The sequence below is a fragment of the Pseudorasbora parva genome, chromosome 23, assembly GCF_024679245.1.
Source record: "Pseudorasbora parva isolate DD20220531a chromosome 23, ASM2467924v1, whole genome shotgun sequence".
NCBI lineage: Eukaryota > Metazoa > Chordata > Actinopteri > Cypriniformes > Gobionidae > Pseudorasbora > Pseudorasbora parva.
The window spans coordinates 33,235,881-33,248,993 of record NC_090194.1 but is presented as its reverse complement, the minus strand read 5'-3'; the positions used below and the strand labels follow the sequence as shown (position 1 = coordinate 33,248,993).

Sequence of the window (13,113 nt, the reverse complement as noted above, 5' to 3'; positions counted from 1 at the left end):
CCCTAGAAACCACCCATGTAGAACAGCCTAGCAACACCCTGGCAACCAGCCACCTGTAGTTCTGTGTCACTTGAAATCGAAAAGCATCAATAACATTTTCTTCAGCAAACAAAAATCATAGTTTAATACATATAGGCCTGGTTTCACTGACAGGGCTTAGATTAAGCAAGGATTAGGCCTTGTTTTACTTAGGGCATTTAAATAGATTTTTATAAATGTGCATTACCCATGTGCATCTTAAGACAAAACAATGGCCCTGACATTTAAGATATCTCAGTGCAAGTTGCTTTCGATTAAACCAGCTCAAACATGCATTTTAGTCTGAGACTAGATTAAGCCTTGTCAGTGAAACCTGGGGTTAATGTCTTAAAGGGGGGGTGAAATGCTGTTTCATGCATACTGATCTTTTTACACTGTTAAAGACTTGGAATCCCATACTAAACATAGACAAAGTTTCAAAAGTTAAGGTGGACGTTTGATGGGAGTATTTCTTTGTCAAAAATACTACTTCCGGTTAGTCATAAGTTTCGGCAAGTTTTTTGAGATCATGCGTCCCCATTGACGTTAGTGGGGGCGGAATTTCCTTGTATGGGCCTTACGGACAATTCTACCGGAAGCGCGTGAGAGAGAGCGAGGGAGAGAGCGAAAGTAACAGGCTACGCCCATCAAAGCGCTGGCTTGTAGGATGCTAAACAGGTGATATAACCAGTAGCTACTGACTTACCCACTGATAGGCCGGCGGTCGATCTGTATTAGCACTTTCCTCACGCGACGGGCGAATCACTTTCCTCACAGAGCGACTCACTTTCCTCACGCGGCAGGCGAATCACTTTCCTCACTGAGCGAATCACTTTCCTCACAGAGCGAATCACTTTCCTCACAGAGCGACTCACTTTCCTCACAGAGCGACTCACTTTCCTCACGCGGCGGGCGAATCACTTTCCTCACTGAGCGAATCACTTTCCTCACAGAGCGAATCACTTTCCTCACGCGGCGGGCGAATCACTTTCCTCACTGAGCGAATCACTTTCCTCACAGAGCGAATCACTTTCCTCACGCGGCGGGCGAATCACTTTCCTCACAGAGCGAATCACTTTCCTCACAGAGCGACTCACTTTCCTCACTGCAGCGCGCTGCTGCACACGTCATTATTTAGCTCCACTCACACGACACGCCCCCACCCGCTCGGCTTTTTTCGGAAAGACTCGGAACAGCGCATCTTTCTTATATAATTATAAAAAAAATAAAGACTTTTCGGAGATATGCAGGATGCAATGCTACTCTATAGGTACTCAAGATTGACATGACACTGACTGAAACTGAGTGTTTCAACCCCCCTTTAAAAATCCAAATCATTTTTATTTTTTATTTAGTTACGTCTGTGTATGTAAGTTACAATACTTTTGCATGGCAGATGTGCCATAAAAAAAAAATCACTGCCAAAACAGAATAACAAATGATCCATTCCAAAGCGTTTCCTTCTCACTAAACGCACACACAGATGATGTGCTTTGCTTCCAACATAGTTTTTCCGAAAAACACCATAAAATTCTTATCAGAACATCCAAAGTCTCTTCTGCTTCAGATAAATTAGAGGCAAATAAGTCGGAGACAACGTGCCGCTACACAAGACGCATGAATAAATGGAAGAAGAGGAAAGCGCAAACAAACCCTTGACGTGAGGGGCGGATGATGAGAAAAGGCAGTTTATTTATAGAGCGGGCAAGCTGATAGTGGCTCGCCTCCATGCTCACTCGTTTCTTTAAATTATTGTAATAAATCACTCACCTCACGGGGATTTGAGCTCAGATAATCGTCAGCCACTCATCTCATGCGGAGCTTCTACTCTGAGCTATTAAAAAGCCTTTTTAGGGGCCGGTCGCAGGAAAAATGGAACCTATTGAGAAAACGGCTTCCGCCGGGAGTCTGAGATGGTGCGTCGCTGGTGTTGGCGGAGCACATTAGGGGGCTCGGGGTATAATGCATGAGTTTCATAAGGTGGAAACATGATGCGACTGCTGATATGCTGTTGGGTAATGGGGAGGAACAAATAACGTGGCTAGGAGGGAAAATGCAAAAACAATGTGATATACAAATGCAACCAAACACATATATGAACCAAAGAAAATCTACCAAACTCAAGCCATGACAAGGATAAACATGCAAATATGACACCTGTACGCTGAGAACATATAATTTTAGACCTGCTTGATACGCTGATGCTAAGCACAAAATGTATCAATGGCAATCTTTACTCAACTCCTTCATTCTCCTTCTGCATTGCTTTGCGTTGCAAATACCTGCTGTGATGAGAAATGCAAATCTAAAAACCTCACAATAAAATGCAAATCGCTTAGCAAGTGAGCAGCAACAAGGCTGTTTCGACAGAATGATGAAAGGGCTGATGTCGTAAATGAGGCGCCGTGTGCGGCGGAGGGAAAATTCCACTGGCCCTGGTACCCTATCAGATATGAACTGTGCCGAATCGCAGAAGCCAAAGAGCCTCGCCACAGACACCAGCATCAATGCAGCTAATCGATTAGCTGGTGTTTCTGGCTTCCATTAGCTAGTAATGATGAAAACCATAAACGGAAATACTGCAGTTTTGATGCCGTTTTAATGTTTCAACATTAACCTGCATGTAAATATTCAAAGGGCAGAGCAAATATGAAAAATCAGTTTGTAGAACAGAACATCTTGGGTTGGCATTGATTTTTATGTGAAATTAGCATAGCTTGAGGCTTGAGAAATCGATTGCACTGTTGAATACTGCATCAGGTGTTTGATATTGAGTATCATTTTACAGCCAGGAGATTAAACACAAACCTCACACGAAAATTAAATAGACCCACCAACAAACTCCAGCACATACAACAGTTTAACACAACTATTGAAAATATTTGTGAACATTTAAGTCCAATTGTGATTGCGGATCAGAATTTGTTGACAGATTTTGTGTAAGAGAGACTCAAACATGCCATCTGAGGACTAGGGGTGTAAATATAGATTCTCATAGTCAGCGATACAATATTTTCCTCAATACCTCAAAAGGTTCTGCAATACAATTATGATACAATCTATGGAATTACCTTTGTCTCAGTAAAACTAAACTAAACTTTATAAAACTGAATGAAACTTTTTCAGAAACTATCAATAATATGCCATTACAAAAGAAGAAAAACAGACTGAAAATGAAAAAAATGAATTCAGTCGTACAAATGTACCAGGATATTCAGTATGCTTCATTCTTTGTTAATGTTTTTCAAATCGTGGATTGTGAATGCATTGCCAAAGATTTCGCTTACGTTTCTCAGTTTTTCGTTTGCTGTTTTGACACAAACCTCTCGTGGGGGCGGGCTTAACAGTTGTCTACTCTGATTGGATAAAGAGCTTTTGATGGACAGGTGGAATGACCTCGCGGTGCTTTGTATTAGGCTAGTTCGTGAAGATGAGCTCTCAGGAGAGACATGGAGCGGCAGTGGCGGCTTCATCTTCATCACCCGCTTGTTCTTCAAGGCAGAATAAGTTTGTGTTATTGAAGTAACCAATAATTTCGATAAAAAGTTGTATCCATGTACAGTGTGCAACAGTTCTGGCTTTATTTGACACATGAATTATTTAAAAATGTTTTATCAACAGTGGTGTAACTTTGTTTTAAAAAGTTGGTGGGACGTGTGTGTGTGTGGTGGTGGGTGGGTGGGGGAGATATATTAAGATGTCCAGAAATCAATTCAATAGTTAATTTATTAGCTTACAACCCTCATGTTTAATTCTTGCATCTATACTGAATATCATCAGTGGTTGTATATCAAGAGCAGGGACAGTTGACAGTTAATGCATTTTATTTCATGATTTCACCTGAACAAATAGAAAGTCTGCAACGGCGTTAAGCGATTAAAGCGCTCGTCTGTGTAGACTGCACATGCACACTGATAACAGATCGCCTCTTATTTAACAAACGAATGAAATGATGCTCTTCTAGTTAACCAGAGATGTTGTGTTTGTATTAGTTAGGTTTATCCGTGCAAGATGTTTCAATGTTTCAAAAAGCGATGGGGACATGTCCCACCCGCAAATTACGCCTATGTAGCCTATATCAATAACCCGCAACGAAATGTTGCACACTGTACATGGATACAACTTTTTATTGATATTATTGGTTACTTCAATAACACAAACGTATTGCTGCCTTGAAGAACAAGCTGAAAAAAACTGAGAAACATAAGCGAAATCTTTGGCAATGCATTCACAATCCACGATTTGCGAAAGCGAATCTTTGAAAAACATTAACAAAGAAGAATGAAGCATACTGAATATCCTGGTACATTTGTGCGACTGAATTCATTTTTTTAATTTTCAGTGCGTTTTTCTTCTTTTGTAATGGCATATTATTGATAGTTTCTGAAAAAGTTTTGTTCAGTTTTATAAAGTTTCGTTCAGTATTGAGACTAGTAATTCCATACGATTCAGTGGTATATCGATCAATATTTCGCTATTATGTGCCCATTTTACACACCCAGTTACATTTTTATTAACTCACGACTGCAACCAAAATATATAAAAATAAACATTTTTTTTTCAAAAATTCACATCATGCACATAACCGTTCAAATCTTTATTTAAGGATTGAAAACAAACCGGGAAGAGAAGACAATGCTGAATAAAGTCGTAGTTTTTGTTATTTTTGGACCAAAATGTATTTTCGATGCTTCAAGAGATTCTAATTAACCCACTGATGTCTCATATGGACTACTGTGATGATGTTTTTATTCCCTTTCTGGACATGGACAGTATAGTGTGCATACACTATAATATGCTCTCGGACTAAATATAAAATATCTTCAACTGTGTTCTGAAGATGAACGGAGGTCTTACGGGTGTGGAACGACATTAGGGTGAGGAGTTAATGACAGATTTAATTTTGGAATGAACTAACCCTTTAACAAATACAATATTAGATTATAATAATATATTGCTAAATTAGATTAATAAGTGCTTGTTAACATTGTTAATTTATGTTAATTATTGTTGACAAATAAAACCTTATTTTATAGTGTTACCACTTAATGGTCTCAAAAATACTGTACATTCAAATCAAACTACAATATTTACAAAGCTGATTCATTTTACACTGTCAGCAAAATCATTGCAAATACATTACAAAAATATAAAATATATATATATAGCATCTGTTTATCAGTCACTTCTTTAAGTTCACCATCAATCACAGTGGGCGTGGCCTCAGAGCGCCACACACACCCTAACACCATAAGTGTCCAAACGGGCTCCAAGTGCAACAACTGAGAAATATACAGTTCTTCTTATTCTTCTCGCAGACACGACGTTCCAAGCACATGGCAAAAACCTTACAACCACGGACCCATTTGTTACAAAGATTAGGCACCTATTAAGACCAACTGGCCATTTCCTGATTGCATTCATTAATAATAGCCCTCTGCTTTGTGGAGAACGGCTAATGCAGCACACAAACAAAAACCTGAAGTACTGATGTCACAAAAGAGGCTGAAGCAGGTAAGTCCATACTAATAGAGTGGTCCTTTCAGTGTATTGCCTTTCCAAGTCTATTACTGTAAGTGGGGCGGACAAACACTATTAAAATTTCAAAAGACACCGACGTTTGGCTTTGCCGTCACAAGCAGCATGAGCGCAATAACGCTTGGGGATGGTCCTTTGCAACTTTTCCATTTGTGAAATTAGGACGAGGTCAGTGGATGGTAAAATTTCAACAGAGAGGCTTCGGATTGTGTTTGAAGGGATAGTTCACCCTCAAATGAAATGCTATCATTATTTACTCGTCCTCACGTCTACCCAAGCCTGTACAGTCATTTCATTATGTCTTTTCAATTCAATTTTTTTAACAACAATTTATAATGACCATCTTTTGAAAAACACGATTAAAGTAACAAATATGCCTTGCACATTATAATCAAAGCTATATGACAGCTTAGTTTGAGGAACAGACCAATATATGACATTATTTGCTCCAGATTTGAATGAATTAATATTAGCTTTGACAGTTGCAAATTTTAGGTCAATAATGACAAAATATTCCAAGTGATCACACAAAAGTAGACTTGAAATATAATGCACAACAAGCATAGTGCTTTTGCATTCTTTGGAGCTTCAAAGTCCTTCATTTTGTGTTCCACAGAAAAAAATAACCAAGTTTGAAAAGACATAAGGCTGATTTTTCATTTTTGGGTGAACTATTCCATGAAGATCCCATGATCATTCTGTCAGGTTACAGATCCATCTAAAACAGATCTAGCATGCAGATGGCTTTTCTCTTGTCGACTGCAGGAATCAACTCTTCCAGATCAGCTGAGCTGACTAATGAGCAGAATAGGGAATAGAGGTGTCGATGGAGATGGTATGATTATTTGTAACTTTCTGTAAGTTATATAAAAACACCCAAGCATATGCCCACACAGCTCTTCTGCCAACACCAACACATTTCCTGCTACAGTACGCTTATTACCGAGCACAATGGGTATATGTGGAAGCGGAGAGACCAGCGGTGCCCAGTGGAAACCTTCGCCAAGAAAATCCAGCAAGAAATAGAACAGGACGCATCAATGCCAGAATGACTGATGGGATGATTCTCCCCGACGAATCCTCAAGGAGATCCGGAACAAGCTATACTAAACATGATACAAAGCGCTCGCACATAAACCTACACACTTCATTTATTAATGGTCTCACCTGAGAGATATAGTGTCTGGAGACGAGAGGGTCGAGCGTCTCCGTTACACTCTCTGCCCGCTCGAGGGAAAAGTGCTACTGTTACACGAGTTCACAGATTCCACTGTACGCCAACAACTGTCAGTCATATCACACGTGCGAACATGAGCGCAAGATTTTGTGTTTGCATTCATTTATTTTTAAAGAAAGGGCTAGGTCTCGACGGTATGATGATATGCGGCTGGGTAAAGTTATTTAAAAATAGAGCATTACAATATGGTGTTACGGCCTATGGAAAGTAATACGTTACACTGCGGTTGTGTAACTTTTGATCAATACCGGCAAATTAAAAAAAAGTTACATTTTTGGCAAATGTAAAGGTCCTTTCACAATGAAATCTTCCTTGAGAAAGTATGAAACAATTCAAAAAAATGAAACACAAATGTGATCTTAATGTCATTTTTGCTTATTCATATGCTTGAATTGGATCATTGATGAGCAGCAAAGCAGCAGCAAAGACACTGGATAATAAAGTGAAATGAAATATATCAAGTATACTTTAATTATTTAGCATATTTAATAATTGCAGGTTTGCGTTTTACTCTTTTTATTCCTTCTGAGGAATAGAGAATCTGTTTTTGTGAAAGTGAGATGAGTAAATGCATGCTCCCATTAGTCGAGCTCTACAATAGCCCTCGTGTTTAAACAGCGCACACAACACCTCTGCACCAACTCCCAATTTCTTTCGAACATGGGGACAAAAGGGCTGTCAGTAAAAGTATTCGAAAACAAAGCAACTTGCATTACACATTTGAAAAAATATATTTTGTTGTAAATTTAATGCATTGCTTTACTCGTTGAAAAAAGTAATCCGATTATGTAACTAGGGTTGTAATGCATTACCTCCAACACCGATGATATGTACAATACAAGGGTTTAAACAAGTCAACCCAGCTATACATTTTATACTACAGCACTACAACAACAATGAAAACTACCATCCACTCTAAAAAATTGTGTCTCAGATGGGACATAAAAATCTTAGCATCTATATACGATTACATTTCTTAGCAATTTCTATACAATTACATTTGTTCATATATTAGCTACTTGCTACTTTACAATGGATTCAAAGTATTTTTTTATACTTCATATTAATGTTTTAAAGTCCATTGTTTTTAACTTAAAAGACACAATGTCTAAGATTTTTTGATTAAAATAGATCTAAAAAACACTAGAACAATGTTATATTTTGTTGACCTGTGTACTTTCATTATCCTATATAATTCCAACACTGTTTAAAGGAACTGTATGCAATTAATCATAAAATGGCCCTGATTTGTCACTATAGACATTAAGAAATCATGATAATTTCAAATATTTATATCACTGTCAACAGTAGTCCGGCCAGGATATTGTCATTTAAAAGTTGTTGTTGCAGCCCTCAACAGATGTTGATGTTGACATGTTGTGTTTTTGCTTGAAGCTCCGCCCTCCACCTATCGACCAATCATGAAGTCAGTAGTGTTTCAGCATCCAGGTTGTCAGATCTGTTCTAGTTTACACAGCTGCAGCTACAAACGTTCCTGCTGAATCCTGCAGCCTATCTGGAAACCTCAAGTCAGGGGGGAGGGGGGGAGGGGAAATTGATTGCAGTACCAGTTTGGCCACATTCGTGCATACACTTCCTTTAAATCCAGCGAAACCCACTCTTTTAACCAGTGTTACAGACAGCGTCCTTGCGTCGCCTGTCAATGACGTCATATCCATGCTACCCTAGCCTGACAAGCCAGACCCACATCAAGATGTTTGGTCAGGAAACTCACCATTGACAGCTCAATCTGAGGGGCGGATAAACGGTTGTCTTTCAAACTCCCTCTGCACGCGATAGGATAGCGCTACAACCAACCAGAGCAACGAAGGTGAAGCAGAGCTCGTTGATAGATTAAACATTCGCCGTATCCGGTCGGCAAAACTCCGAACACATCTTCCCTTTTTAAGAATGACTTCAGTGCCGTTCTTTGTTCTTTTCTCAGAGAAAAGCTTAACTCCAAGTCTTCCAGAGTCACGGTCAAAGCTGATTCGAAAGACCGCCGTTCGCCAGTTTCTGTGTTTACTAGAAGCACGCAAATGCAATACAGTGAATACAGCTCAGAAGGGTATTGAGAGTTGCTAGACGACACTTGCGGGCAGATTAAATTTGCTGCCGCTAGGGTGCATCTAGATTTCTAGGCTAACGCTACCCTTGATTTCTGTAGAAACCATGGAAACACCAAACACTGTTTACTAAACGTCTGGTTGGGCCAGACAAAATTACGGAAAAAACAGAATCATTGTAGGGGTAAGACGCAGTTTTGATGCAAATCAACACGAGATACGAATCCGCCTTTTGCCGAACTTGCCCTACTCCCTTTTCCCATAACATATGAGATCAGAAAGGCATTTATTTTCAATAATTAAAAAAATATTAGAGAAGTGGAAATAAAGCATCTAACGTGTTTAATGCCTTAGTCCGTCAGATTCCTTTCCATTTCCTGAGGTGAAAAGTCAAACCATGCAGCGAAACTTACACACTGTGCCTTGAAGTATTACATTCTTTTGTTTTTAGTCATTCTAATATGCCGATTTGCTGCTCAATAATTATCAGTTATTATTTGTAGGCTACTCAATTATTGATAATAATAAGAAAGAACCATTATTAATTGTTTTTGTTGCTTAATTTTTATGTAAACTGTTTTATTGTGATAAATGTTTGCAGGATTCTTTTCATTCAAACTACTAAAGTAAAAAAAAAAAAGGTAAAAAGTATTACATAAAACACACAGCTGTTATGCTATGCTGCTTTGATTCGCTACCATTTGTCATCTTTTTAAGTGTATTTAAAGTATTTCATTCTGGTTTATCAAAAAATAGTATTTCTACTTTTTGTGTAATATATAACATTTTTGAGTTGATTTTCCAGCAAAGATAACTTTATTGTAATATACAAAGTTGTGACATGAAATGTCTCAAATCATGGCAAAACTTTCCGCCGAGGAAAAGCCAACGGCTCCATACAGTAATAACACGATGGATGCCACTTCCTGGCCCATATGAACACACACGTATGTTCTGTAGCAGCTTTGTGGCCCATAGCATGCTCGGTTGCCTTGTTTGGAGGGAATACATTTCAATGTTTACTATGTGGCTATAAATAACAAGATGCGACTGTGTAGTGTCGCCGTGTTGTTCCGCTTCCCTCTCTCCGGTGTGGCAACAACCCGCTGCTGACGGTGTCGGGGTCATATCGGCATGCTGTCATGAGCCTGGCAGCGGCCTGCCTTGCCGCCGTCCACCCATACATCCCTGCCAGAGCTGCGGCCATTAGCAGGCATTCTCCGGCCGGGGCGGAGGGGAGTGGAAGGCAATCAATACTCTGACTCATTCTTTCTACGATGGCTGCTTCATAACAGGATTCATTAAGGACAAACCTAATCATTTTGGCAAGATAATTAGATACAGGGAAGCATTTTTTCCTCTCCATCGATGTGCTTGAAAAGAACATGGCAAACTATGAGGTCTCGCTAACTAAAAATGTAGGTTGCTAGCGAAAGGGAGTGTCCTGCACGCACATGGCAAAAAGAGCCTCCGAAGTGGAATAGCAGCTAAAATTAACAATTCCATGACAAGATAATTGTGACCCTGCGATTAAGACATGAACAACGTCCCAATTATCTTGACAAGACTGAAATTATTACTGAATGATGCAGGACTGTATTTGATGTGTTTATTAATCAAAGACAGATGATCGAGGATGGAACCACATATTTAGGACTAGGGGATCAAATGTAAAAAAAAAAATAGAATCAACCAGTGAATGGATGGATGGATGGATGGATGGATGGATGGATGGATGGATGGATGACAGAAGAAGCCAAACTACAAAAAAACTAATCTTTAACTATTTAAGTTATTTCTCACAGTTGATTAACTTTTAGTATGAATAGATCAAGACAAACAAGGTCATCAAGGAGACACCCCCCCTCCCCCCAAAAAACCAAGCAATTATTAAACAATTATTCGACAATTATTAATAGGAACACAAAAAATACAGGACAGAGTTGTCATGTATGTGCTATTTGTATCAGCCCAGTTTTCCCACATAAAAAAACAAATCCAACTGCAGAAGAAATTACAAGATAATGTTACTAATTTGAAAAATATATTCAAATAGAAAATGACCTTTCCTGGCCTGTAAATCGACATATAAAAACATATTTACAGGGTTTTCCAGACAGTGGGAACAGTGTTAATGGCGAATCTAAATTCTTGACATAAAAAGTTATATAACGTATTTACAGCACAGAATCAGTTAAGGTAGTTATTCATCAGTTACATGGAAGTACTTATAATGTCACTTGTAGAGCCAACTAATCTTCTAAAAGCTACTAAACTTTTAATGTTGACTAATGTTGTTGACCATCAGAAGAAGGTCACAAATTCAACACCCCAAAAACCAAACTCTATCTCATAACTAGCTTTCCTGAGGCAATCACATATGGAAATAAAATATCTATTCCCATGCCCATCTATAGATTACACAGAAATAGAAATAAGTAAGGCTCTTTAAATATATATTTCCAAATACATAAATAAATTCAATGCTAATGAATAATTAATACAGCATAGATTACAGGTACAGGAGTTTGACTAGACTATCAAACTGTGATAAGTGATTTGACTGGCCAGTGATAACCTTCATTAACTATTCATGCTACTGTGAAGATTGGCAAATTTATGAATCTCATCTAATCTAGACAACTGTAAAAGACTGAAGATAAGACTAAAATTACAGCATCTAAATACTACAATAATCTCTTCCACAATTAATTAACCCCTTTAATACTCACATACATTAATCTCATTATAACTCCTAAATGGTTGGTTTAAATATGGCATTAATAAAAAAGAGGGTTTATGGAGTTTAATTATTTATTTTGGTCACGAATGACAGATAAAGAAGGCCGTGACTAGCTAACTCGCAGGCGACCGTTAAAATTACAATTGTGAACGTTGAGAATTACATTTCAAACGTGTCAACCGCGAGAGAAGATATTTCGCGGGCTTTGTTTTTTCTTACCTTCGGCGCGGAGTTTTAGCTCAAATCAGAGAGCGACGTGGCCATCTATATCCGTCGGCTTTAGCTCACACACATCCCCGCTGCAGGTCGAGGTGTCTGCCGGTCGCTGCAACGCAATTTCCTCGCGCTGTGTATAAGCGAGCAGCTGGCGTTACCGGTTCACCCGACTAAGTAAACCAGGAAAGCAGGCCAACACTGTCCACTATGCAATCAAAAATACAATCCTGTGGGTTTAAAGTAGTGCGTACAACTAGCAGGCAGTCCAAAACATGCACACGCCAAAGAGGAAGTGACAGGACTGGTTAAACCACACTAGAGCTCGAGCTCGGCTGTCACTGTCTTTGCATTGTTGTTCTCAGCATATAGAGCAGCGGCAGTGAGGCTTCCTGCATCATTATATCCGCTGCAGCTGATGTAGTGGATCCTTTAAAAACAGCAGGCAAAAAAACTGTACAGGTATGCTGATCCGTGCATTTGCGTGACGTCCCGTGGGTTCTATCGTGGATCTATTTAAAGCATATGCTCTTTTTCAAAACCTTGACCTAGCTTTTCAGTGTGTGCACGTCCTTTCCTTGTTTCTATCTTTACCAAAAGTGCGAGCAGCATCATTTCTGGTCCGATATCATTGGATGGTAAAGTCGCCTCTCCCCTTCCTCCAGGGGTTATTTTTTCCATCGCTGTAGCGCCCTCTGGCGGCGGCCTGCCGTAATGCGATCGCTAAATCGCCGCTGTTGTAAAAGTTTCTTAAAGGGGCAGTTCACCCAAAAATGAAAATTATGTTATGATTTACTCAACCTTAAGCTGGTCCAAACCTGTAAACATTTTTTGTTCTTCTGAAAACAAATGATGTTATTTTGAATCTTGATTTTTGGCAAATCGTTTTGGGGCACCATAGAGTAATGTAGGTAAGACAACACTTTTAAGTTTCCTCGTCCTGAAGTAAATGGTTTTTTTGAATGGGCCTTTGGTTAATTGGCTGAAATAAGGTATGTGGAGAACTAAGTTTTATGTTTTATTCTATGACATAAACTACATCAGTATTACTACCCCACTCAATATTTTTTTAAGCGGTTACATGTCTTGAAAAAGGCGGTTGCTAACAAGTGGTTAAAGGGGACTACAGAGGCTGCCGATCACGTTGAGCAGTTAACCTCAGTCTAATTTTACAGCCTCATTATGCTTATAGTTATAAATAATTATAAAGTAATGTTCTGGGGAAATGTTTTTAGATAAAATATCTTTAGCTTATTACTTCTGGCAACTGCATTTAGACTTCCAAATTCCTAAAAGTT

At 38.9% G+C, this 13,113-nt stretch overlaps 1 protein-coding gene across 7 annotated transcripts in view; it reads right to left on the bottom strand.

Annotated features, from left to right (window-relative positions):
* LOC137062969 (membrane-associated phosphatidylinositol transfer protein 2) overlaps window positions 1–12,445 on the bottom strand; it is an 81,860-nt gene extending 69,415 nt beyond the window's left edge. For 2 of the 7 annotated variants that reach the window (XM_067433936.1, XM_067433941.1), the window contains exon 1: window positions 11,822–12,445. The gene's annotated coding sequence lies outside the window, so the exon portion shown is untranslated. Of the gene's footprint in view, window positions 1–1,788; window positions 1,900–11,821 lie in introns of those variants that run through there. The other 5 variants (XM_067433943.1, XM_067433944.1, XM_067433940.1 and 2 more) reach the window with 4 other exon arrangements.
* Between the last annotated feature and the right edge of the window lie 668 nt (window positions 12,446–13,113).